This window comes from Oncorhynchus clarkii, chromosome 9 (assembly GCF_045791955.1).
Source record: "Oncorhynchus clarkii lewisi isolate Uvic-CL-2024 chromosome 9, UVic_Ocla_1.0, whole genome shotgun sequence".
Lineage (NCBI taxonomy): Eukaryota > Metazoa > Chordata > Actinopteri > Salmoniformes > Salmonidae > Oncorhynchus > Oncorhynchus clarkii.
In genome coordinates this window covers 17,499,473-17,527,268 of record NC_092155.1, presented here as the reverse complement: position 1 = coordinate 17,527,268, position 27,796 = coordinate 17,499,473, and the positions used below count along the sequence as shown (strand labels likewise).

At 45.7% G+C, this 27,796-nt stretch overlaps 1 pseudogene; it reads left to right on the top strand.

The window, feature by feature from the left end:
• The first annotated feature begins 556 nt into the window (after positions 1 to 556).
• LOC139417481 (HAUS augmin-like complex subunit 3) lies at positions 557 to 24,293 on the top strand (annotated as a pseudogene).
• The last annotated feature ends 3,503 nt before the right edge of the window (positions 24,294 to 27,796 follow it).

Here is a 27,796-nt window from a genome sequence, read left to right as displayed (position 1 = left end):
GACAATAATTTTATTTAATTTACAATGGCGCCTACCAAAAGGCAAAAGACCTCCTGCGGGGGCTGGGATTAAAAATAAAAGGATCAAAGATTTTTATAACTAAACCAAGATAGACCACAGCCCATTGTTTCAAGTGGGAACAAATGAGTCATAGTGGGCAGAACCATGCACCAGCTAGCCAGATCCTATTGGCACGTTCTAGCATGAGTTTTTTTTGCATATTTCCGTGAGGGAACGTGTACTGTGTGAAGGGCACGTGTGCAATAACTCGTTTAGCGTTTGCACTCCTTTTAAACAATGCAATATTTTTTTAAACTTTGGCAAATGGTAAAGTCAATGAAACTTAGTCCACTCTGTTTGTAACAGATTCTAGTTTTGGGAACAGAAAACTGTATTGAGATCAAATATTTCATTGATGAGAAAATGTTCCATCTTCGTTCCATCTTCTCCCACACAGCTCTCACTACCATCTTTGGTAGCCAAGCGTATGCTTCACATTTATACATCTGGTGAAATATCTGTCTCATTGTTCTATCTGTGGTAGGGTGCTGTCGTCATGTTAGACGGCGGTCAGTTTGTGGATGCGCTTGGTCGCTTAGGTTATCTGGGCACCCTATCCCTGAAGGGCTCTGAGTTTGATTGGCTGTTTGCCTGTGCTTCGGAAAACCTCCTTGGCTTTGTCTGCCACACCCTCAAGCAGGGCAACGTCCTTACCCCAGAGGAGGCCCGGGCCTTTATGGCGACTCCGTCAAGCCCATATTTGATCAGGCTGCCCTGGGCGAAGTCCTCAAGACCTGTAGGCCTGCGGCTGCAAGTAGCATGGTCCACCCTTCCTCATCCTTTTCATCCTTGACGGAGGGGGAGGTGAAAGTGGAAGACCTAGAGGAGGAGCTAGTTGCGTTTAAAAAGGAGAAGCAGCTAAAACAGTGGCGCCACAAGAAGCTCCAGGTGCTCGCCACCTCCCAGGCTGACGCTGCGCTCCGATTAGCCGCCCAGCAGGATGTGGCCAATGGCAGGCTGAAGGATGTCAATGCGGCGCTGGGGGCGGAGAATGCCGGGACAAATGCAGCACTACAGACCCTCACGGACGAGGTGAGGAAACTAGGATCCTACCTCAAAGTAGACCCAGATTCCAAGGAAGGAAAGACCCAGGGAGAGGCTGCTGCCTCGGCCCTCAGTACCCACCCACCAGGGCCCCCTGTCCTGTTCTCCCAGCTATCTCTGGAGCACTATCTCTACCAGGAGGAGCTGAACACCAAGGCCCTGGCCGCCCTCACCCAGCGCCAGTTCTTCCAGGGCATCACCGACATGGTGGAGACCTCCTGCTCAGAAAGCTTCCAGTTCCTGGACCTCAGCCTCTGCGGAGATGGAGAGGGGGATGAGATAAAAGAGAAGGATGGAAAAGAGTGGTGGAGCAGAGGAGGGAAATGGCCAGGCTCCAGTGGGGTCAGATTGTGGCCCAGCACCAGTTGTTCAAGGCCAGGGCAGAGGAAGAGAGAGCCAGGGCCGGGCTGGGGTGGATCACTGAGAACCTGCGGTCATTCACCAAGGTAAGGCACCTGTTTTGAAATTCTTTATCGTATAACCTTTTGGAATGCCCTTTTTATTGCAATTATTGGTATCACTATATAACATGTTAGTAAGGGCTGTGGGCATTGGATGGTTCATGAGAGTTGCATATGAACTCTAACTTCTAACTAACTTCTCCCTCTCTCCTCTCACAGGGCACCACCATCAACACCTCCTCTCTCCAGGCGCGTGAGGCTTTGTCCAGGCGTGAGCTGCATGGCGTGGGGGCTGATCTGGAATCTCTCGTCCAGGGGCCTCTACAGCAGCTCTGAGGCAACGCACCAGGCTGCTCAACGTGCCTGTGGTTAGGGGAGACCTGGGCCTGCAGCTGGCCAGACAGGAGTACTATACCTTCAGACAGGAGTACTATACCTTCAGACAGGAGTACTATACCTTCAGACAGGAGTACTATATCTTCAGACAGGAGCAGGTACAGTTAGTTTGTTTTGTAATGCACAAATGCTTGATCATGATGCAGACTAGGGCTGACCCCATTTAGTTGAATGGTCGATTGTTTAGTCGATAGGCAGTTGGTTGACCAACATTTCTTTAGTCAAGCAGTAGCAAAAAAAAAATACAAAATATAATTTGTGCTGAATGGATTGATCGATTGTGGATGCCGTGGGGATGGCACAGTCCATCAGTCTTAGATGTGCCACTGAAATTGTATATGGTTATATTATGTAAGAACAATTGTGCAACACAAATACTTTAAAAAATATTTAATAACAAATTCGCTTTCTCCAGTGTTGGATAGTGGTTGCTGTCCGCAGTTCTGAAACACATCAGTGCGCTGTTGAATTGGTGCCTTTTCCTAGATCATGTTACTATGTGCATAATAGCAAAGTTATCCAGCATATTGGTGTTGAGAACATTGTTGCGGAGGCACTGGCAGGGTTAAGAGACGAGAAAACAGCCAATCACCACAGCGGACCACAGCGCCCTCCTCAGGCGAGAGAGGGAACTGTACGTCTACTTCCACCTGGACTCCAGGCTGCTGAACAAAGTGGTGGAGGAATATAAATGCAACATGCAACAATTTCAAGGATTTTACTGAGTTACAGTTCATATCAGGATATCAGTCAATTTAAATAAATTCATTTGGCCCTAATTTATGTATTTCACATGACTAGGAATACAGATATGCATCACATATACACTATATATAAAGTACAAAAGTATGTGGACATGTCTTCAAATTCATGGATTTGGCTATTTCAGCACACAGCTATGCAATCTCCATAGACAAACATTGGCAGTAGAATGGCCTTACTGAAGCGCTCAGTGACATTCAACGTGGCACCATCATAGAATGCCACCTTTCCAACAAGTCAGTTCGTCAAATGTATGCTCCTGCTAGAGCTGCCCCGGTCAACTGTATGTGCTGTTATCACGAAGTGGAAATGTCTAGGAGCAACAACGGCTCAGCCGCGAAGTGGTAGGCCACACAAGCTCACACAACAGGACCGCAAAGTGCTGAAGCACGTAGCGTGTAAAAATCATCCGTACTCAGTTGCAACACTGACTCCCGAGTTCCAAACTGCCTCTGGAAGCAACGTCAGCACAATAACTGTTTGTCAGAAGCTTCATGAAATGGGTGTCCATGGCCGAGCAGCCTAAGATCACTGTGTACAATGCCAAGCGTCGGCTGGAGTGGTGTAAAGCTCGCCACCATTGGCCTCTGGAGCAGTGGAAAGGTGTTCTCTAGAGTGATGAATCATGCTTCACCATCTGGCAGTCCGACGGACGAATCTGGGTTTGACTGATGCCAGGAGAACGCTACCTGCCCGAATGCATAGTGCCAACTGTAAAGTTTGGGTGGAGGTGGAAGAATGGTCTGGGGCTGTTTTTCATGGTTCGGGCTAGGCCCCTTAGTTCCAGTGAAGGGAAATCTTAATGCTACAGTATAGAATGACATTATAGAGACGATTCTGTGCTTCCAACTTTGTGGCAACAGTTTGGGGAAGGTCCTTTCCTGTTTCAGCATGACAATGCCCCCGTGCAAAAAGTTAAGTTCATACAGAAATGGTTTGTTGAGATCAGTGTGGAATAACTTGACTGGCCTGCAGAGAGCCCTGACCTCAACCCCATCAAACACCTTGAATTGGAACACCGACTGCGAGCCAGGCCTAATCGCCCAACATCAGTGCCCGACCTCACTAATGCTCTTGTGGCTAAATGGAAGCAAGTCCCCGAAGCAATGTTCCAATATCTAGTGGAAAGCCTTCCCAGAAGAGTGGATGCTGTTATAACAGCAAAGGGGGGACCAACTCCATATTAATGCCCATGATTTTCGAATGAGATGTTCGACGAGCAGGTGTCCACATACTTTTGGTCATGTAATGTACCTTTAAAAAAAAGAGAGAGGAGCGTGAATCAGAGAACCACCATTTGCCTTATGCAGTTTTTCACATCTCCTTCGCATAAATTGATCAGGCTGTTGATTGTGGCATGTGGAATGTTGTCCCACTCCTCTTCAATGACTGTATAAAGTTGCTAGATATTGGCGGGAACTGGAAAACGCTGTCGTACACGTCTATCGAGAGCATCCCATACATGCTCAATTGGTGACATGTCTGGTGAGTATGCAGGCCATAGAAGAACTGGGTCATTTTCAGCTTCAAGAAATTGTGTGCAGATCCCTGCATCACGGGGCCACGCATTATCATGCTGAAACACGAGGTGATGGCGGTGGATGAATGGCACGACAAAGGGCCTCAGGATCTCATCACGGTATCTCTGTGTATTCAAATTGCCTTTGATAAAACGCAATTGCATTTATTGTCCGTAGTTTATGTCCGAGGACCCTGCCCCCTCCTCTACCCTCAGAGGGAGGTACTCCCTGGTCCTCCATACCCCCTCACAGGAGGCTCCCTGGAGAGAGTGGACTACAGCCCCTAGGACTCCTTGATGCTTCTTGCTGCTCAGAGAGAGATGCATCAGGGTCAGGTTCAGTTGGAGGAAAAACGTTTTGAAACAGGTACTACCTGAACGTGTCCAGTAAGAACACAGATTTTAATTTTCACTGTCGACTGATTGGTTGCCTTTGGTCTTCTCCCACAGCTCACCTGAAGAGACAGCTCACATGCTCCATCCACTTCCCCTTGGAGAGTAGAGAGAGTAGAGTATTACTTTATCAATCCCAACTTGGGTAATTGTTTTATCACAGCATGCATCATCAATGACGTACAACGACAGGACACACAACAATGACCAACACATGATAAAAAGACACAAAGGCACATGCACCAACAATATTATCCCTAAAAGAATAGTCTGATTGAAGTACCGTTTTCTATCCTACTCTGGGGGGAAACAGGCACCAACATTTTACAAGAGAAAGACCTCATAAAACAGTTAATTAATTACACGTATTAAAAAGCCTCATGGCTGTGGGTAAACATGACCGTATAAACCTCTCTGTGGAACATCTGAGCAGGATGAACCTGCTACAGAATCTGCTCCTGTGTGTCAGAGTGCTGTGGAGTGGGTGTGTGTCATCAGAGTGCTGTGGAGTGGGAGTGTCATCAGAGTGCTGTGGAGTGGGTGTGTGTCATCAGAGTGCTGTGGAGTGGGTGTGTCATCAGAGTGCTGTGGAGTGGGTGTGTGTGTCATCAGAGTGCTATGGAGTGGGTGTGTGTCATCAGAGTGCTGTGGAGTGGGTGTGTGTGTCATCAGAGTGCTGTGGAGTGGGTGTGTGTCATCAGAGTTCTGTGGAGTGGGTGTGTGTCATCAGAGTGCTGTGGAGTGGGTGTGTGTCATCAGAGTGCTGTGGAGTGGATCTGTGTCATCAGAGTGCTGTGGAGTGGGTGTGTGTCATCAGAGTGCCCATGGAGGGGGTGTGTATCAATAGAGTGCTGTGGAGTGGGTGTGTGTGTCATCAGAGTGCTGTGGAGTGGGTGTGTGTGTCATCAGAGTGCTGTGGAGTGTGTGTGGGTGTCATCAGAGTGCTGTGGAGTGGGTGTGTGTGTCATCAGAGTGCTGTGGAGTGGGTGTGTGTCATCAGAGTGCTGTGGAGTGGGTGTGTGTCATCAGAGTGCTGTGGAGTGGGTGTGTGTCATCAGAGTGCTGTGGAGTGGGTGTGTGTCATCAGAGTGCTGTGGAGTGGGTGTGTGTCATCAGAGTGCTGTGGAGTGGGTGTGTGTCATCAGAGTGCTGTGGAGTGTGTGTGTGTGTGTCATCAGAGTGCTGTGGAGTGGGTGTGTGTCATCAGAGTGCTGTGGAGTGGGTGTGTGTCATCAGAGTGCTGTGGAGTGGGTGTGTGTCATCAGAGTGCTGTGGAGGGGGTGTGTGTCACCAGAGTGCTGTGGAGTGGGTGTGTGTGTCATCATAGTGCTGTGGAGTGGGTGTGTGTCATCAGAGTGCTGTGGAGTGGGTGTGTGTCATCAGAGTGCTGTGGAGTGGGTGTGTGTCATCAGAGTGCTGTGGAGTGGGTGTGTGTCATCAGAGTGCTGTGGAGGGGGTGTGTATCACCAGAGTGCTGTGGAGTGTGTGTGTGTGTGTGTCAGAGTGCTGTGGAGTGGGTGTGTGTCATCAGAGTGCTGTGGAGTGGGTGTGTGTGTCATCAGAGTGCTGTGGAGTGGGTGTGTGTCATCAGAGCCCTATGGAGTGGGTGTGTGTCATCAGAGCCCTATGGAGTGGGTGTGTGTCATCAGAGTGCTGTGGAGGGGGTGTGTGTCATCAGAGTGCTGTGGAGTTGGTATGTGTCATCATATGCTGTGGAGTGGGTGTGTGTCATCAGAGCCCTATGGAGTGGGTGTGTGTCATCAGAGTGCTGTGGAGTGGGTGTGTGTCATCAGAGTGCTGTGGAGTGTGTGTGTGTGTGTCATCAGAGTGCTGTGGAGTGGGTGTGTGTCATCAGAGTGCTGTGGAGGGGGGGGGTGTCATCAGAGTGCTGTGTAGGGGGTGTGTCAGAGTGCTGTGGAGTGAGTGTGTGTGTCATCAGAGTGCTGTGGAGTGGGTGTGTGTGTCATCAGAGTGCTGTGGAGTGGGTGTGTGTCAGAGTGCTGTGGAGTGGGTGTGTGTGTCATCAGAGTGCTGTGGAGTGGGTGTGTGTGTCATCAGAGTGCTGTGGAGTGGGTGTGTGTGTCATCAGAGTGCTGTGGAGTGGGTGTGTGTCATCAGAGTGCTGTGGAGTGGGTGTGTGTGTCATCAGAGTGCTGTGGAGTGGGTGTGTGTGTCATCAGAGTGCTGTGGAGGGGGTGTGTGTCATCAGAGCCCTATGGAGTGGGTGTGTGTCATCAGAGCCCTATGGAGTGGGTGTGTGTCATCAGAGTGCTGTGGAGTGGGTGTGTGTCATCAGAGTGCTGTGGAGTGGGTGTGTGTGTCATCAGAGTGCTGTGGAGTGGGTGTGTGTGTCATCAGAGTGCTGTGGAGTGGGTGTGTGTCATCAGAGCCCTATGGAGTGGGTGTGTGTCATCAGAGCCCTATGGAGTGGGTGTGTGTCAGAGTGCTGTGGAGTGGGTGTGTGTGTCATCAGAGTGCTGTGGAGTGGGTGTGTGTGTCATCAGAATGCTGTGGAGTGGGTGTGTGTCATCAGAGTGCTGTGGAGTGGGTGTGTGTGTCATCAGAGTGCTGTGGAGTGGGTGTGTGTGTCATCAGAGTGCTGTGGAGTGGGTGTGTGTCATCAGAGCCCTATGGAGTGGGTGTGTGTCATCAGAGCCCTATGGAGTGGGTGTGTGTCATCAGAGTGCTGTGGAGTGGGTGTGTGTCATCAGAGCCCTATGGAGTGGGTGTGTGTCATCAGAGTGCTGTGGAGTGGGTGTGTGTCATCAGAGTGCTGTGGAGTGTGTGTGTGTGTCATCAGAGTGCTGTGGAGTGGGTGTGTGTCATCAGAGTGCTGTGGAGGGGGTGTGTGTCATCAGAGTGCTGTGTAGGGGGTGTGTCAGAGTGCTGTGGAGTGAGTGTGTGTGTCATCAGAGTGCTGTGGAGTGGGTGTGTGTGTCATCAGAGTGCTGTGGAGTGGGTGTGTGTGTCATCAGAGTGCTGTGGAGTGAGTGTGTGTGTCATCAGAGTGCTGTGGAGTGGGTGTGTGTGTCATCAGAGTGCTGTGGAGTGAGTGTGTGTGTCATCAGAGTGCTGTGGAGTGGGTGTGTGTCAGAGTGCTGTGGAGTGGGTGTGTGTGTCATCAGAGTGCTGTGGAGTGGGTGTGTGTCAGAGTGCTGTGGAGGGGGTGTGTGTCATCAGAGCCCTGTGGAGGGGGTGTGTGTCAGAGTGCTGTGGAGGGGGTGTGTGTCCTCAGAGCCCTGTGGAGGGGGTGTGTGTCAGAGTGCTGTGGAGGGGGTGTGTGTCATCAGAGCGCTGTGGAGGGGGTGTGTGTCATCAGAGTGTCTCTCGCTAAGATAGTGCAATAGAGCATTTTGTCACAGACATTAAAAGATGTAAGCTTGTTTAAAAAGTACGGTCTGGATTGGGTGTTTTTGTAGACTCTGTAAGAATTCTCCTTCCAGTTCAGTTCAGTTTGTCCAGTATTACACCCAAGTACTTATACGAGTCAACAGTGACAATCTCTTCACAATTAATTGAAATGGGATTAAAAACATGTTTATTTTTCCTAAAATCTACCACTAGCTCCTTGGGCTTTAGTACATTCAGGTGGAAGTAATTATCCTCACACCATTTCACAAAGGACTCTTGTATATCCCTTAGATGAGCATCGTCTCCTCTCATGACACAGTTTATTACAGTCATCAGAGAATTTCTGTAAGTGTCTCAGTTCATTGTTGTGTGTGAAGTCATTTGTGTAAAGGGTAAACAGAAAAAGTGACAGGACCGTCCCCTGTGGCGCCCCCGTGTTTGTACATATCTGATGCTTCCTGGTTCAGTCTTACCAACTGTGATCTATTGATCAGGTAGTTCACAATCCATTTGTTTGTGTGTGGGTTTATGTGAATGTCCTTTAGCTTTTGGGCCAGCAAGCAGGCTTGTATGGTATTGAAAGCACTGGAGAAGTCAAGGAAGGAAGCACAGGTTGGTTCAGGACACACTAACACATTACGCACAGAGTGGAAACATGGGTTAGTTCAGGTCACAGTGGAAACATGGGTTAGTTCAGGACACACTAACACATTACGTACACAGTGGAAACATGGGTTAGTTCAGGTCACAGTGGAAACATGGGTTAGTTCAGGACACACTAACACATTACGCACACAGTGGAAACATGGGTTAGTTCAGGTCACAGTGGAAACATGGGTTAGTTCAGGTCACAGTGGAAACATGGGTTAGTTCAGGTCACAGTGGAAACATGGGTTAGTTCAGGTCACAGTGGAAACATGGGTTAGTTCAGGTCACAGTGGAAACATGGGTTAGTTCAGGTCACAGTGGAAACATGGGTTAGTTCAGGTCACAGAAAGACATGTCTCCAGATAAATGGTTTCAGCTGGAGGAGGAGATGCTGACTGTGGTTTGGTACCATTTGATACCGTTCCATTTATTCCATTCCAGCCATTACAATTAGCCTGTCCTCCTATAGCGCCTCCCACCAGCCTCCGCTGTTAGAGATGGATGTCAGGGATTTTATGGGATTTTATATCCTGGACAAATTGGCACTTCTGTAATGAGCCACTAGATGGCCTTACAGGACTTTCAGTATTGTTCATAGATGCTAATTTAATGCTTGTTTATCATTTTTCCCTCTAATGGTTACTGTTGGGATTTGGTGAAGGGGAAGCTGATCCTGGAGCTGTTGACCAGTAATCTATAGGGCCCAGAAATTTCCCCCAACCACAAGGCCTGACTAGGAAAAACTCAGGGCCCCAGGCAGATCATATATATCACAGTGCTGATGAAATAAATTCTGCGTCCCAAATAGCGCCCTATTCCCTATATAGTGCTTAACTTTTGACTAGGCCCTTTTTTGGACTAAACCAAAAAAGTGTGAATCAGGATACAGTGATTATAACTGACTTTGAACATGCTGGCAGAGAATCAGTAAGGAAGTGTTCATGTGTGTGTGTGTGTGTCAGTAAACAGCTGAGTCAGGAACAGTAATGTATAGACAGGATATCAGACCTCAGCTATGTTTCAGTGTGCAGTAAGGAAGTGTTTATGTGTGTGTGTGTCAGTAAACAGCTGAGTCAGGAACAGTAATGTATAGACAGGATATCAGACCTCAGCTATGTTTCAGTATGCAGTAAGTAAGTGTGTGTGTGTGTGTGTCAGTAAACAGCTGAGTCAGGAACAGTAATGTATAGACAGGATATCAGACCTCAGTTATGTTTCAGTGAGTGACCTCACTCAGTATGCAGACACAGGGTCTGACTTAAACACAAGCACAGATACACACACACACACACACACACACGCATATTGTTCAATCTGCAGTCCGTAATTCAAACAACAACAAAATGGCCTCCCAGACGCCAGTTGTTTTGGTAAACACCTGAGTGATGGTGCTCGGGAAATGTATGATTTTAATAGTTGTGTTATGGTTGGTATCTCGCTCCCATGCAGAAAACCACTCAAACCACAACCCCCTGTCCCTCTCCCTGAAACCCTTTGAGATACATTGTAAATGCCACCCTATTCCCTACATAGTGCACTACTTTTGACCAGAGCCCTGTGGATCCTGGTCAAAAGTAGTGTACTAGGGGGCCATTTGGAACACAGCCTTGAGAGTGAGTGAAACAGAGAGAAATCCCCCACTACTCATCCCCCTTGATTTCCATGGAAATGGACGAGTTCGACAGTATTGCACCACGGCACACCACAGCGTAGAGAAGTGATGGCTCCCTGCTGGGAGGCCTGACGATAGTTTAACCCTCTAGTCTTTCCACTGTGTGTGCATGTCAGACCTGGGTTATTTTAATGAGATGCTTCAACTACTTTTCAATACATTTCAAAACAAGTATTCAGATAGCCTTTGAAAAAACAAGTAGTTAATTGTTGAAATACACGTGGAAAGTACACCCATGCATTTAACCCATGTATTTGAAAATAGCATTTGAAATAAATATTTGTAATTACTTTCAAATACAATTTGGTTGGCTATTTGATTTTTTTTTTTACAATTAAGAATTCAAATACTCAAATAAAAGTACCTGTTTTGGACTGTGTATTTGAGAATACACAGGAAAAAGTATTGAAATCACAACTAGGCCTACTCAAATGTGTGCATGCAGTGTTTGAGAGAGAGAGTGCTGGGCAGATCATGCAGTGTTTGAGAGAGACCTCAACCCAGAGTCTCTCAGAGCGTTCACAGTCAGCCCACTGACACCCCTATCAGACCACAGCAAAATCACAGTCTACTTAAACAGAGCAATACTCAATCATGAGGTATCAAAGCCAAAGGAACTGAGTAACATTAAGAAATGCTATAGATGGAAGGAATGCAGTTTGGCAACCTACCAAAAAACAATTAGGCAGCAACAAATTCAATCACTTTTAGACAATTTCCTGGGTAAAACGTTCCACTGTAATAGTGAAGGTGTAAACTTGGCAGTAGAAAATCTTAACAGTATATTTGACCTTAGCTTCCCTATCAAATCTAAAAATCTCAAATAGAAAACCGAAGAAAATGAACAACAATGACAAATGGTTTGATGAAGAATGCAAAAATCTAAGAAAGAAATTGAGAAACCTGTCCAACCAAAAACATAGAGACCCGGAAAACCTGAGTCTACGCCTTCACTATGGTGAATCACTAAAACAATACAGAAATACACTACGGAAAAAGAAGGAACAGCATGTCAGAAATCAGCACAATGTAATTGAAGAATCCATAGACTCTAACCACTTCTGGGAAAATTGGAAAACACTAAACAAACAACAACACGAAGAATTATCTATCCAAAATTGAGATGTATGGGTAAACCACTTCTCCAATCTTTTTGGCTCTATAACAAAGAATAAAGAGCAAAAACATATACATGATCAAATACAGATTTTAGAATCAACTATTAAAGACTACCAGAACCCACTGGATTCTCCAATTACATTGAATGAGTTACAGGACAAAATAAAAACCCTCCAACCCAAAAAGGCCTGTGGTGTTGATGGTATCCTCAACGAAATGATCAAATATACAGACAACAAATTCCAATTGGCTACACTAAAACTCTTTAACATCATCCTTAGCTCTGGCATCTTCCCCAATATTTGGAACCAAGGACTGATCACCCCAATCCACAAAAGTGGAGACAAATTTGACCCCAATAACTACCGTGGAATATGCCACAACAGTAACCTTGGGAAAATCCTCTGCATTATCATTAACAGCAGACTCGTACATTTCCTCAATGAAAGCAATGTACTGAGAATTGGCTTTTTACCAAATTACCGTACAACAGACCATGTATTCACCCTGCACACCCTAATTGACAACCAAACAAACCAAAACAAAGGCAAAGTCTTCTCATGCTTTGTTGATTTCAAAAAAGCCTTCGACTCAATTTGGCATGAGGGCCTGCTATACAAACTGATGGAAAGTGGTGTTGGGGGTAAAACATACGACATTATAAAATCCATGTACACAAACAACAAGAGTGCGGTTAAAATTGGCAAAAAACACACACATTTCTTCACACAGGGTCGTGGGCTTAGACAGGGATGCAGCTTAAGCCCCACCCTCTTCAACATATATATCAACGAATTGGCGCGGGCACTAGAAAAGTCTGCAGCACCCGGCCTCACCCTACTAGAATCCGAAGTCAAATGTCTGCTGTTTGCTGATGATCTGGTGCTTCTGTCACCAACCAAGGAGGGCCTACAGCAGCACCTAGATCTTATGCACAGATTCTGTCAGACCTGGGCCCTGACAGTAAATCTCAGTAAGACCAAAATAATGGTGTTCCAAAAAAGGTCCAGTCACCAGGACCACAAATACAAATTTCATCTAGACACTGTTGCCCTAGAGCACACAAAAAACTATACATACCTTGGCCTAAACATCAGCGCCACAGGTAACTTCCACAAAGCTGTGAACGATCTGAGAGACAAGGCAAGAAGGGCATTCTATGCCATCAAAAGGAACATAAATTTCAACATACCAATTAGGATTTGGCTAAAAATACTTGAATCAGTCATAGAGCCCATTGCCCTTTAAGGTTGTGAGGTCTGGGGTCCGCTCACCAACCAAGACTTCACAAAATGGGACAAACACCAAATTGAGACTCTGCACGCATAATTCTGCAAAAATATCCTCCGTGTACAACGTAGAACACCAAATAATGCATGCAGAGCAGAATTAGGCCGATACCCACTAATTATCAAAATCCAGAAAAGAGCCGTTTAATTCTATAACCACCTAAAAGGAAGCGATTCCCAAACCTTCCACAACAAAGCCATCACCTACAGAGAGATGAACCTGGAGAAGAGTCCCCTAAGCAAGCTGGTCCTGGGGCTCTGTTCACAAACACAAACACACCCTACAGAGCCCCAGGAGAGCAGCACAATTAGACCCAACCAAATCATGAGAAAACAAAAAGATAATTACTTGACACATTGGAAAGAATTAACAAAAAAACAGAGCAAACTAGAATGCTATTTGGCCCTACACAGAGAGTACACAGCGGCAGAATACCTGACCACTGTGACTGACCCAAAATTAAGGAAAGCTTTGAGTATGTACAGACTCAGTGAGCATAGCCTTGCTATTGAGAAAGGCCGCCGTAGGCAAACATGGCTCTCAAGAGAAGACAGGCTATGTGCTCACTGCCCACAAAATGAGGTGGAAACTGAGCTGCACTTCCTAACCTCCTGCCCAATGTATGACCTTATTAGAGAGATATTTCCCTCAGATTATACAGATCCACAAAGAATTCGAAAACAAATCCAATTTTGAAAAACTCCCATATCTACTGGGTGAAATTCCACAGTGTGCCATCACAGCAGCAAGATTTGTGACCTGTTGCCACGAGAAAAGGGCAACCAGTGAAGAACACACACCATTGTAAATACAACCCATATTTATGCTTATTTATTTTATCTTGTGTCCTTTACCATTTGTACATTGTTAAAACACTGTATATATATATATATATATATATATATATATATATATAATATGACATTTGTAATGTCTTTATTGTTTTGAAACTTCTGTATGTGTAATGTTTACTGTTCATTTTTATTGTTTACAGTGCCTTGCGAAAGTATTCGGCCCCCTTGAACTTTGCGACTTTTTGCCACATTTCAGGCTTCAAACATAAAGATATAAAACTGTATTTTTTTGTGAAGAATCAACAACAAGTGGGACACAATCATGAAGTGGAACGACATTTATTGGATATTTCAAACTTTTTTAACAATTCAAAAACTGAAAAATTGGGCGTGCAAAATTATACAGCCCCTTTACTTTCAGTGCAGCAAACTCTCTCCAGAAGTTCAGTGAGGATCTCTGAATGATCCAATGTTGACCTAAATGACTAATGATGACAAATTCAATCCACCTGTGTGTAATCAAGTCTCCGTATAAATGCACCTGCAGAGGTCGCAAAGTTCAAAGGGGCCGAATACTTTCGCAAGGCACTGTATTTCACTTTATATATTCACTGTATATATTATCTACCTCACTTGCTTTGGCAATGTTAACACATGTTTCCCATGCCAATAAAGCCCTTGAATTGAATTGAATTGAATTGAATTGAGAGAGAGTGCTGGGCAGACCATGCAGTGTTTGAGAGTGCTGGGCAGACCATGCAGTGTTTGAGAGTGCTGGGCAGACCATGCAGTGTTTGAGAGTGCTGGGCAGACCATGCAGTGTTTGAGAGAGAGAGTGCTGGGCAGACCATGCAGTGTTTGAGAGAGAGAGTGCTGGGCAGACCATGCAGTGTTTGAGAGAGAGAGAGAGTGCTGGGCAGATCATGCAGTGTTTGAGAGAGAGAGAGAGAGAGAGAGAGAGAGTGCTGGGCAGATCATGCAGTGTTTGAGAGAGAGAGAGCGAGAGTGCTGGGCAGATCATGCAGTGTTTGAGAGAGAGAGAGCGAGAGTGCTGGGCAGATCATGCAGTGTTTGAGAGAGAGAGTGCTGGGCAGATCATGCAGTGTTTGAGAGAGAGAGAGTGCTGGGCAGACCATGCAGTGTTTGAAAGAGAGAGAGAGAGTGCTGGGCAGACCATGCAGTGTTTGAGAGAGAGAGAGAGAGAGAGTGCTGGGCAGACCATGCAGTGTTTGAGAGAGAGAGAGTGCTGGGCAGACCATGCAGTGTTTGAGAGAGAGAGAGAGAGTGCTGGGCAGACCATGCAGTGTTTGAGAGAGAGAGAGTGCTGGGCAGATCATGGTGCTGCAGTCCGCTTCCCTGCAGTACATAGATTCTGTATGGAGATGTGAATGGGCAGTGTTTCCAAATGGAGGATCTTACACTCCATACTGGGTTATGGGCCATCCTTCAGTGGCTAACCGAATACTGGCCTAGGGGATATAGGACTCTGTAGAGGTACATAGTCAGCAGAAACTGTGTGTGTGTGTGTGCGTGTGTGTTTCAGCATGTAATTGTTTCTGTTTACAAGGAAATCAGCCGAGCTCTCCCTAGAGAGCTGAATCAGTTGAGGATGTTCTCTTGGTAAGCAGGGTATACCACACCACACACACTCTGCACACACTCTGCACACACATAAAAAAGTGGAGTTTCTTCCTATGAATAATGCAGGTATTCCAGTGGAGAGAGACTGGGTTAGATGGAGGTTAGTCTGTTCTCTCTGGACTGTCTGTCTGACTGTCTGTTTTTCTGTCTAACTGTCTAGGACTGACTGTGCAGTAGAGATCACTGTATGGGACTGAGCTGACAAGGTACAAATCTGTCGTTCTGCCCCTGATCAAGGAAGTTAACCCACTGTTCCTAGGCTGTCATTGAAAATAAGAATGTGTTCTTAACTGACTTGCCTAGTTAAATAAAGGTAAAAAATATATGAAAAAAATAAAAATGGGACTGACTGTGCAGTAGAGATCACTGTCTGGGACTGACTGCACTAGAGATCACTGTCTGGGACTGACTCTCTCTCTTTCTCTCTCTCGCTCTCTCTCTGTCTGTCTGTCTCTCTCTCTATATATATCTCTTCTTTCTTTCTGTCTCTCTCTCTCTTCTCTCTCTCTCTTCTCTCATTCTCCTCTTGCTGTCTCTTCACCATTTCACACACACATTTTTCACCATCTTGCTGTGAAAGGAATTGAGAGAATATAAAGGTTATAGAAACCATTTTATTATGTTTGCAATTGCAACAAATAATCTGCTCAGACCCCAACCAAGGAGCATCAAAAGTCGTGCTATAAATTCACAGACAACACAAAGATTCCTTGATGCCCTTCCAGACTCCCTCTGCCTACCCAAGGACGTCAGAGGACAAAAATCAGTTAACCACCTCACTGAGGACATTTCTCATAAGAAACTAGCTCCCTGGTATACAGAAAATACCTGAGCTCTGAAGCAAGCTTCCAGACAATTGGAACGGAAATGCTGCCACACAAACTGGAAGTCTTCCTACTAGCTTGGAAAGACAGTACCGTGCAGTATCGAAGAGCCCTCACTGCTGCTCGATCATCCTATTTTTCCAACTTAATTGAGGAAAATAAGAACAATCCAAAATGTATTTTTGATACTGTCGCAAAGCTAACTAAAAAGCAGCATTCCCCAAGTGAGGATGGCTTTCACTTCAGCAGTAATAAATTCATGAACTTCTTTGAGGAAAAGATCATGATTATTAGCAGGCAAATTACGGACTTCTCTTTAAATCTGCGTATTCCTTCAAAGCTCAGTTGTCCTGAGTCTGCACAACTCTGCCAGGACCTAGGATCAAGAGAGACACTCAAGTGTTTTAGTACTATATCTCTTGACACAATGATGAAAATAATCATGGCCTCTAAACCTTCAAGCTGCATACTGGACCCTATTCCAACTCAACTCCTGAAAGAGCTGCTTCCTGTGCTTAGCCCTCCTATGTTGAACATAATAAACGGCTCTCTATCCACCGGATGTGTACCAAACTCACTAAAAGTGGCAGTAATAAAGCCTCTCTTGAAAAAGCCAAACCTTGACCCAGAAAATATAAAAAACTATCGGCCTATATCGAATCTTCCATTCCTCTCAAAAATGTTAGAAAAGGCTGTTGCGCAGCAACTCACTGCCTTCCTGAAGACAAACAATGTATACGAAATGCTTCAGTCTGGTTTTAGACCCCATCATAGCACTGAGACTGCACTTGTGAAGGTGGTAAATTACCTTTTAATGGCATCAGACCGAGGCTCTGCATCTGTCCTCGTGCTCCTAGACCTTAGTGCTGCTTTTGATACCATCGATCACCACATTCTTTTGGAGAGATTGGAAACCCAAATTGGTCTACACGGACAAGTATCTGTCGGAAAGATAGTCTCTGTGATTTGTCTCTGTGAATGGTTTGTCCTCTGACAAATCAACTGTACATTTTGGTGTTCCTCAAGGTTCCGTTTTAGGACCACTATTGTTTTCACTATATATTTTACCTCTTGGGGATGTCATTCGAAAACATAATGTTAACTTTCACTGCTATGCGGATGACACACAGCTGTACATTTCAATGAAACATGGTGAAGCCCCAAAATTGCCCTCACTAGAAGCCTGTGTTTCAGACATAATGAAGTGGATGGCTGCAAACTTTCTACTTTTAAACTTGGACAAAACAGAGATGCTTGTTCTAGGTCCCAAGAAACAAAGAGATCTTCTGTTGAATCTGACAATTAATCTTAATGGTTGTACAGTCGTCTCAAATAAAACTGTGAAGGACCTCGGCGTTACTCTGGACCCTGATCTCTCTTTTGACGAACATATCAAGACTGTTTCAAGGACAGCGTTTTTTCCATCTACGTAACATTGGAATAATCTGAAACTTTCTGTCCAAAAACGATGCAGAAAAATGTATCCATGCATTTGTTACTTCTAGGTTAGACTACTGCAATGCTCTACTTTCCGTCTACCCGGATAAAGCACTAAATAAACTTCAGTTAGTGCTAAATACGGCTGCTAGAATCCTGACTAGAACCAAAAAAATGTATCATATTACTCCAGTGCTAGCCTCCCTACACTAGCTTCCTGTCAAGGCAAGGGCTGATTTCAAGGTTTTACTGCTAACCTACAAAGCATTACATGGGCTTGCTCCAACCTATCTCTCTGATTTGGTCCTGCCGTACATACCTACACGTACGCTACGGTCACAAGATGCAGGCCTCCTAATTGTCCCTAGAATTTCTAAGCAAACAGCTGGAGGCAGGGCTTTCTCCTATAGAGCTCAATTTTTATGGAATGGTCTGCCTACCCATGTGAGAGACGCAGACTCGGTCTCAACCTTTAAGTCTTTACTGAAGACTAATCTCTTCAGTGGGTCATATGATTGAGTGTAGTCTGGCCCAGGAGTGTGAAGGTGAACGGAAAGGCTCTGGAGCAACGAACCGTCCTTGCTGTCTCTGCCTGGCCGGTTCCCCTCTTTCCACTGGGATTCTCTGCCTCTAACCCTATTACAGGGGCTGAGTCACTAGCTTACTGGTGCTCTTCCATGCTGTCCCTAGGAGGGGTGCGTCACTTGAGTGGGTTGAGTCACTGATGTGATCTTCCTGTCTGGGTTGGCGCCCCCCCTTGGGTTGTGCCGTGGCGGAGATCTTTGTGGGCTATACTCGGCCCGGTCTCAGGATGGTAAGTTGGTGGTTGAAGATTTCCCTCTAGTGGTGTGGGGGCTGTACTTTGGCAAAGTGGGTGGGGTTATATCCTTCCTATTTGGCCCTGTCAGGGGGTATCATCGGATGGGGCCACAGTGTGTCCTGACCCCTCCAGTATTTATGCTGCAGTAGTTTATGTGTCGGGGGGCTAGGGTCAGTTTGTTATATCTGGAGTACTTCTCCTGTCTTATCCGGTGTCCTGTGTGAATTTAAGTATGCTCTCTCTAATTCTCTCTTTCTTTCTCTCTCTCGGAGGACCTGAGCCGTAGGACCATGCCTCAAGACTACCTGGCATGATGACTCCTTGCTGTCCCCAGTCCACCTGGTTGTGCTGCTGCTCCAGTTTCAACTGTTCTGCCTGCGGCTATGAAATCCTGACCTGTTCACCGGACGTGCTACCTGTTCCAGACCTATTATTGGACCATGCTGGTCATTTATGAACATTTGAACATCTTGGCCATGTTCTGTTATAATCTCCACCTGGCACAGCCAGAAGAGGACTGGCCACCCCTCATAGCCTGGTTTCTCTCTAGGTTTCTTCCTAGGTTTTGGCCTTTCTGGGGAGTTTTTCCTAGCCAACGTACCTCAACACCTGCATTGCTTGCTGTTTGGGGTTTTAGGCTGGGTTTCTGTACAGCACTTTGAGATATCAGCTGATGTATGAAGGGCTATATAAATACATTTGATTTGATTTGAAAGGTTTTGTTCACTCTATTAAAGCTCATTATGTGTAACCATAATTTTTTGTAAACACAGCAAAATAGTAAATTATTTGGTTCCAGCATTCATCGTCAGGTCATTTTGAAAACGCCTGGGAGTTCAGAGGAATGGCAAGACCCTTCACAAGACTGAGGGAACCAAGGGCTTAGCCCTAAACCCTAACTCCCTGCATAGACCCCCAGCCAACCTAGGTAGGCTAAGATTGGGTGTCCCATTGGGGGAGAGAGGGTTTGAATCAACCAGGGACCATTCTAGTTCAGACACACCCCAAAATCGACAAGCCAAAACTCCCAAACCATTCAAGCTGAAGTGAGCCAAACCTGGACCTAACCAGGGTCAAATCACCCCAGAAACAGGACCAGAGGGGGGAAGCAGCTAGTGACCCCCAGGCCCAGTCCAACCAATCCAAAGCTTGTCTGAACATAGCCATGTCCCAGAGAAAGGGATGCTGGGAAGTTGAGTCCTGAGGAGAGGTGCAGGGTGCTGAAGGAGGCCAGGTAGGCCAGTGCTCTGGTTCTAACCATGGTGTACCAGGATGGAACCACTCAGATGGACCCAGAACAGGTGGAGAGGACTTGACAGACGGGGCGGCAGTTTTCTTTTGACACTCAAAGCAATGTTTCTAACCTCAGTCCAGTCTTAAAGACAAAGAGAATGAACGAAAACGAAACAGTCCTGTAAGGTGCAACAAAATCACTAAACAGAAAATAACTGCTCACAACCCTTAGTGGGAAAACAGGCTGCCTAAGGATGGTTCGATCGACAGCTGCCTCTGATTGGGAACCATACCAGGCCAAACACAGAAATACAACACCTAAAATGCAAAACATAGAATGCCCACCCCAACTCACGCCCTGACCAAACTAAAACAGACATAAAAAAGGAACTAAGGTCAGGACGTGACAAAGCAAGGCTATAGTTGTGTCCCAAATTGCACCCTAATTCCCTATTTAGTGCACTACTTTTGACCCGGGCCCATAGGGAATAGGCAACCTATAGAAAATAGGATGCCATTTGGGACACCCATTATTTATGTTGCGTCTACTCTCTGTGTGTCCTACAGAAGCTCAGTCCATCAGTGGGTGGAGTGCTGGTCATGTTGAAGAAAGATTTGGACCAGAGGGAATTACACCAGTCTACCTCAGACTAGAACAAAAGCCTGCATGGACCCAGAGCCACCAAGACCACAGCCTAGACCTCTAATAATAACAGAATAGTTGCTTTAGCAGTTTTAGCAGTTGCTTTTATCCAAAAGGACTTAGTCATGCAGCCATACATTTGTTGTTTTTGCGTGTCCACAGTGGGAAGCAGGTAGGACTGCATTCCCTACCTGGAACCTCATATACTTTGAGAAGGAGACAAGCAGAGTGGAAGTGAGGAATCCAGGAAATACAATTGACATTCACTCTAGAAATATATGTATGTTTACTTTGCTGCTGTTATCATCATCTACTCTGGTGCACCTAGTTGTGAAGCGAGAGCCACAGAACCCATGTGGACAAGGAGGCTCTTATAATTATTAATTGTCAGTACAGGGACTTGTCGTTGCTCTCGTCTGAGCCTCAGGCTGATCTGCCTGCTACAGAATGCACACTTCACTGTCTGTGTGTGTCAGAGTGTGTTTGTGGTGCGTTATCCTATGTTTGATGTATTTTATCTCTGTTCTTGGAATAAAACAACAGAACAGGCACCAAAGGATTTCCCTCTAGCTTTCACACAACACAGCCAGTGCGACAGTGTGTGTGTTACTTCTCTGTTTCTAAGCCTATGGAAATCAGTTATTCTATCTCAAAGAGAGATGCTCCATGTTCTGTTTTGAGTGTGAGGTATTTTCATGGTGAGAGACTGATTTAGAAGCAGACACACAAGCCTATGAATACTCAATGGCTCCTCAGTCATCAATATCTGAAAATTCTCCTTATTCTCTTCCTGCAGTGGGGAAATTAAATCTGAAATACAATTTCCCTCCATCTCTCTCTTTTCTTGCTCTCTCATTTTTTTATTTGTCCATGCCTCTCTTTTTAACCACCTCTCTTGTCCTCCATTCTGTTTCCCTCCTCCCTTTCTCTCACTGTCTGTCTTTGGTGTCTCTCTCCTTCTCATTCTACATCTGTATCTCTCGCTCTTCCCCTCTCTTTTCTCTTCCTTTCACTCTCCTTCTTCTCACTCCCTCTCTCCAGTCCTCTGTCTCTCTCTCCCCTCTCTTCAGTTCTCTGTCTCTCTCTGCTCTCTCTCCAGTCCTCTCTCTCTCTCTCTCTCTCTCTCTCTCTCTCTCTCTCTCTCTCTCTCCAGTCATCTCTCTCTCTCCAGTCATCTTTCTCTCTCCTCTCTCTCCTGTCCTCACTCCAATCCTCTCTCTCTCTCTCCTTCTCACCATCTCTGTCCAGTCTTCTGTCGCTCTCCACTTGTCTGCCTGTCAGTTGTTTAAAAGCACTGTCTGCTTCAGTTTGGCTTTTAATGTGCTTACGCTGTGTAAGTGTCAAACACACTGAAAAACAAACACATCAGTTCAGAATGTGGTTATGTTAGACCCTCCACTCTCTCCCTTTCAACTTGTTATTCCCCTGTCCTCCTCTGCATCCTCATCATGGATTCTGTGTGGGTCATTGTGAGAAACGTTTGGTTATTATTCCAAATAACTATCACAGCAGCAATTAATCCCTGTGTGTGTGTGTGTGTGTGTGTATGTGTGTGTGTGTGCCTGTGCTAATGTGTTTGTGTGTGTGTGTGTGTGTGCCTGTGCTAATGTGTTTGTGTGTGTGTGTGCCTGTGCTAATGTGTTTGTGTTTGTGTGTGTGTGTGTGCCTATGCTAATGTGTTTGTGTGTGTGTGTGCCTGTGCTATTGTGTTTGGGTGTGTGTGTGGTTGCATGAGTTAGTGATTGAGGCAGAACGATGCTCGGTCTTACTGCAACTCTCCTCCTTAACAGAAACAGACAAACTCTCTAAACTATTTATTTATAGAACACAGCAAGACTCAGGATACACACTATCCATCCCCCCGCTGGAGACATCCCCCCGCTGGAGACAACCCCCTCACTGGAGACATCCCCCCGCTGGAGACATCCCCCCCACTGGAGACATCCCCTCCACTGGAGACATCCCCCCCACTGGAGACATCCCCCCGCTGGAGACAACCCCCCGCTGGAGACAACCCCCCCGCTGGAGACATCCCCCCCCCACTGGAGACATCCCCCCGCTGGAGACATCCCCCCCACTGGAGACATCCCCCCCCACTGGAGACATCCCCCCCACTGGAGACATCCCCCCCGCTGGAGACATCCACCCACTGGAGACATCCCCCCGCTGGAGACATCCCCCCCGCTGGAGACATCCCCCCACTGGAGACATCCCCCCACTGGAGACAACCCCCCACTGGAGACATCCCCCCCGCTGGAGACATCCCCCAACTGGAGACATTCCCCCGCTGGAGACATCCCCCCCGCTGGAGACATCCCCCCCACTGGAGGCAACCCCCTGCTGGAGGCATCCAGTGGTGTGTGTGTTTAAGACTACTTAAACCCACTCTGTTTCTTTCTTTTTACAGTACTATAATGATAGTTCTTAACCCAGCATCTCTGAAGTTCTCATATCCTCTCTGGGATAGGTCCCCATTTTCTCCACTTCCTGTCTGACTGACGTGCCCAAAGTAAACTGCCTGTTACTCAGGCCCAGAAGCCAGGATATGCATATAATTGGTAGCATTGTATAGAAAACACGTTGACGTTAGTAGAAATGTTAAAGTAATGCATGAGACTATAACACAATTGATATGGTAGGAGAAAATCCAAAGAAAAACCAACCAGAATTGTTGTTTTTCTTTAGATCCCATGCTCTTCCATTACAACATATAGGGACAATGTTAAATCTGGCTCCCAGATTGCAATTCCTATGGTTTCCACTAGATGTCAACAGTCTTTGTTCAAGATTTCAGGCTTGTTTCTTCCCAAACGAGGAACATTTTTGAGTTTTGGCACCGAGAGTCACAGTTGTAAATCAGTCTGTGGGCATGTGATGAAGAGGACAAGCACATGCTAATTTTGCTTTTCTATTGAACATATTTCTTTCCATATGAAATATTATAGTTTAATTACATTTTAGGGTACCTGAGGATTAAATAGACACGTAGTTTGACTTGTTTTAACAAAGTTTAGAGGTAGCTTTTTGGATTCCTTTGTATGCATGTTGAACGAGTGGATTACACAAATCGATGGCGACTTTTTGGGATATAAAGAAGGATTCTATCTAACAAAACGACCATGCATGTTGTAGCTGGGACCCTTTGGATTGTAAATCAGAGGAAGATTTTCAAAAAGTAAGTGATTATTTAATCGCTATTTGTGATTCTATGAAGCCTGTGCTGGTTGAAAAACATGTTGATGTGGGGCGCCGTCCTCAAGCAATCGCATGGTATACTTTCGCTGTAAAGGCTATTGTAAATCAGACAATGCAGTTAGATGAACAAGACTTTAAGCTTTTAACCAATATAAAATACTTGTATGTACCAAAATGTTTAATATCCATAATTTGTATGATTATTTATTTGAATTGGCGCCCTCCAATTTCACCGGAAGTTGTAGACAGATGTCCCGCTACTGGGACGCCTATCCCAGTTAACCCCCTGTCCTCACATCAAGCAACCCCCCCCCCTCTCTCTCCCTCTAATCTCCTTTTCTACCCTCTCTCTCTACCCACTCTTCTCTATACCCTCTCTCTCTTCTCTCTACCCTCTCTCTCTACTCTCTCTACCCTCTCTCTCTTCTCTCTACCCTCTCTCTCTTCTTTCTACACACTCTCTCTCTGCCCTCTCTCTCTCTCGCCCCTCTCTCTCGCTCACTCCTCTCTCTCTTCTCTACCCTCTCTCTCTCTCTCGCTCCTCTCTCTCTCTCGCTCCTCTCTCTTTTCTCTCTCCTCTCTCTCACACACACACTCTCTTTCTTTCTCTCACACATTCTCTCACAAGCTCCCTCTCTCTCTCTCTCTCTCCCTCTAAGATGAAGCAGTTAGAGCAGGGGGCCCACAGGCCGATGTGTTCTTAGTGTCAAGCAGCCCTCACTGGGTTGTCAAGAAGCTCCCCAAGACCCTCAACCAACAGCAGTCTGCACTAGAGGATGCGGTGAGAAACACACACACGAACACAAGCGCACACACACATGCATAAATACTTGAATTTCCCATCAGTCTTGTAAATTGTGACTCCTCTCTTCTCTCTGTAGCTCCAGGATCTGTGATGAACATAAGATGTTTGATTGACTGATTGATTAAATGATATCTGCTCACACATAATTACTACATCACTATATAAATATAATAACAATGTGTATGTGGGTTGCTAACCCCCCAGGTTCATAAGATCAAGTCCACCTTTGTCGATGTCACGCCCTGAACTGTTTCACCTGTGCTTGTCTCCACCCCCCTCCAGGTGTCGCCCGTCTTCCCCATTATCCCCTGGGTACTTATACCTGTGCCCTCTGTTTGTCTGTTGCCAGTTCGCCTTGTTTGTCAAGTCAACCAGCGTTTTGTTTCTCAGCTCCTGCTTTTCCCAGTCTCTCTTTTTCTCACCCTCCTGGTTTTGACCTTGCCTGTCCTGACTCTGAGCCTGCCTGCCTGACCACTCTGTCTGAACCTGACCCTGCCTGCCGTCCTGTACCTTTGCCCCTACTCTGGTTTACCGACCTCTGCCTGACCTGACCCTGCCTGCCGTCCAGTACCTTTGCCCCACTATTCTGGATTATCGACCCCTGTTGCTGTAGTAAACATTGTTACTTCAACATAGTCTGCATTTGGGTCTTACCTGAAACCTAATAGTCGATGGGATTCTGTCCTGCATGATGAGAATTGTCTACACTCACCATTCACTTTAATAAGGTTTACATGCTGTTTTACCCACTTTATATGTATATAGTGTATTCTAGTCATGGTTCATCCTATATAACTACTGCTGTACACACTTTTTCTATTCACATTCTGTCCGTACTGTTTATACACAGCATTCACACATACTGTATATATTTACATTAAAAATCTGACATTGCTCATTCTGATATTGTCTTAATTTCTTGTTCCTTTTGGATTATGTGTGCGTTGATATTGCGACCAATAAACTTTGAATTGAGTTGATTTGATTTTTAGGGTGAGCACACACACAGGCTGCAACTGAAGCGTCTCAGATTAGGAGTGCTGATCTGGAATCAGGTCCTCCCTACTATCCATTATGATAGTAAAAAATTATACTTAAAAAGCAGTGGAATGGGCTTTGAGTTCCAGATTAGAATTTAAAGGGAATGGTGGCGCTGTTCTCTGTCATTACCTATAATAAACACTAGGGGGCAGTCCTAGTTCATTTGAGTGACTGCTAAATACAGGAAAATGCAACGTCTCCGTTGTTTTGAAGATATTCATCTTGGATATTGCCAACGCTGTGAAAGGAAATGTAGTTTTGAGTCTGTGCTGTGGGATTTGGTAATTACATTTCCATGTACAAAGACGATTGTGATGTTTGATTGCTTTCTTGGTTGTTTTAGGATTTGTAGGTGCTAGTAGTATATTTGGCATGCTGAACTGCTCTTTCTACCTCTTCCTCTCTCGCTTCTCCCTCTTTCTTTGCTCTCTCTCTCTCTCTCTCTCTTTACCTCTCTCTCTCTCTCTCTCTCGCTCTACCGTTCTCTCTCTCTCGCACTCTCGCTCTCTCTCTCTCTCTCTTTTACTCTCTATCTCTCTCTCTCTCTCTCTCAGATCTTCTTCTCCTCCACATGGTACCAGACCAGTGCAGTGACTGGAAGAAGTCCCTCCTCCCTTATTCTCCCTCTCTCCATCACTGCGTTACTCCTCCTTTTAATCTAGCCCTCTCTTCTCCCTTTACCTCTTAGCAATATCCTTGAGTTCATTTCAGCACGGAGGCTCTCTTTCTCTCTTCCTTACTCCCTTTACTATTTCCTTCTCCCCATTTCTCTGTCTCTATCTCTCTTTCTCTCTCGAATGTCTGCTGAGCAATCCTCTAGTTTATTTTTACTCTCTCCCTCTTTATCTGTTTCTCTCTTATACTCTCTGTGACATCTCTCCTCCTGTCTGAACCTTTCACTCAGGTTTTATTTTAGTCACAGACAGGAGAGAGAGAGAGAACTGTCTGGGTCAGAGCACTGTGGTGCCGTGTTCATGCTCTGTGTACAAATCAATTTATGTAATCTGAAAATGTAATTATTCACTGTGTGTGTGTGTGTGTGCGTGTGCGTGCGTGCGTTCGTGCGTGCGTGCGTGTGTGTTGTTGTTGTTGTTGTTGTTGTGATAGTCTAGGTCCTAACAGGGAATGAGATATTCAGTGGTTACATACATTTGTTTGTAATCTCTTTGGCTGCGCAATGAAGGATAAAGGGAAAACGCATCAGAGACTTTTTGACAGTGAGAATGAGTTAAGAAATAGTGTGTTTGTGTGAGTGAGAGACAGAGAGAGTCGAGATGAGGGAGTAAGTGGGTGCAGTAAAGCCTTTAGTCACAGTTAGAGCAGCTTTGTGGAGTCAGGGAAATAACACTGCTGAAATATTAATACCACCCAGAAACACACTGGAGCACAGAGCACAGCTACCAAAAGAAGTACTGTTTCTCACACTGATTCTCACGCTCACTCACACACAGTATTCTGCTGCAGTGTGCAGGTGTCTGTGGAGCACATTCTTATTATCAATTCAATTCAAGGGCATATCTCTCTCATCTCTTGTTGTTGTATGTTTCTGTCTCCTGTCCTCCTGTGCCTCTCTCTCTGTCTATGGGTCGATAGCTCATCCCAGCCATCAGGGTCCAGCGACCCTGTCACCAAGCCACCAGACGTCCACGCTCACACAAGACACATCACATCACACACACTCTGTGTCTCACACACACACTTAGACGCATGCACTCAAATTTTCTAATCTCAAGTAACGATCTGCTCGTATTTTTGGAAAGGCTGCCATAGACCACAGTTATATTGGGTCGAACTAGATGGCCTCTTAATGAGAAGGCTGAATTTATTTTTTTCTGTGAAAATCTATACCTGAAGTTTAAAGTGTTCTGAAAAGTCTCTTCTAGAATGTTCTATAGAATGCAGTGTTTTGCAGACATTGGAATTCAGTGCAGAAAGCTGCTCTGCTTCTGTTTCTCTGTAGTTTTAGATGAGGGGAGTAGAGAAGAGGAGGGGTATGGCTCTCTCTCTCTCTCTCTCTCTCTCTCTCTCTCTCTCTCTCTCTCTCTCTCTCTCTCTCTCTCTCTCTCTCTCTCTCTCTCTCTCTCTTCTCTCTCTCTCTCTCTCTCTCTCTCTCTCTCTCTCTTCTCTCTCTCTCTCTCTCTCTCTCTCTCTCTCTCTCTCTCTCTCTCTCTCTTCTCTCTCTCTCTCTCTCTCTCTCTCTCTCTCTCTCTCTCTCTCTCTCTCTCTCTCTCTCTCTCTCTCTCTCTCTCTCTCTCTCTCTTCTCTCTCTCTCTCTCTCTCTCTCTCTCTCTCTCTCTTTCTCTCTTCTCTCTCTCTCTCTCTCTCTCTCTCTCTCTCTCTCTCTCTCTCTCTCTCTCTCTCTCTCTCTCTCTCTCCTCTCTTCTCTCTCTCTCTCTCTCTCTCTCTCTCTCTCTCTCTCTCTCTCTCTCTCTCTCTTCTCTCTCTCTCTCTCTCTCTCTCTCCTCTCTTCTCTCTCTCTCTCTCTCTCTCTCTCTCTCTCTCATCCTTCTTTACTGTATGTGAAACACACTGGGATTTGCACACACACACACACACACACACACACACACACACACAAATGCATTGATTCTCAATGCCTCATACACACAACAACACACATTCAAATGAGGAATACTGCAGAGCGATACGCTTTCATCTGAGAGGAGTTCATTTGAGGTAACTGCAGCCTGCAATAACAAGCCTGCCTG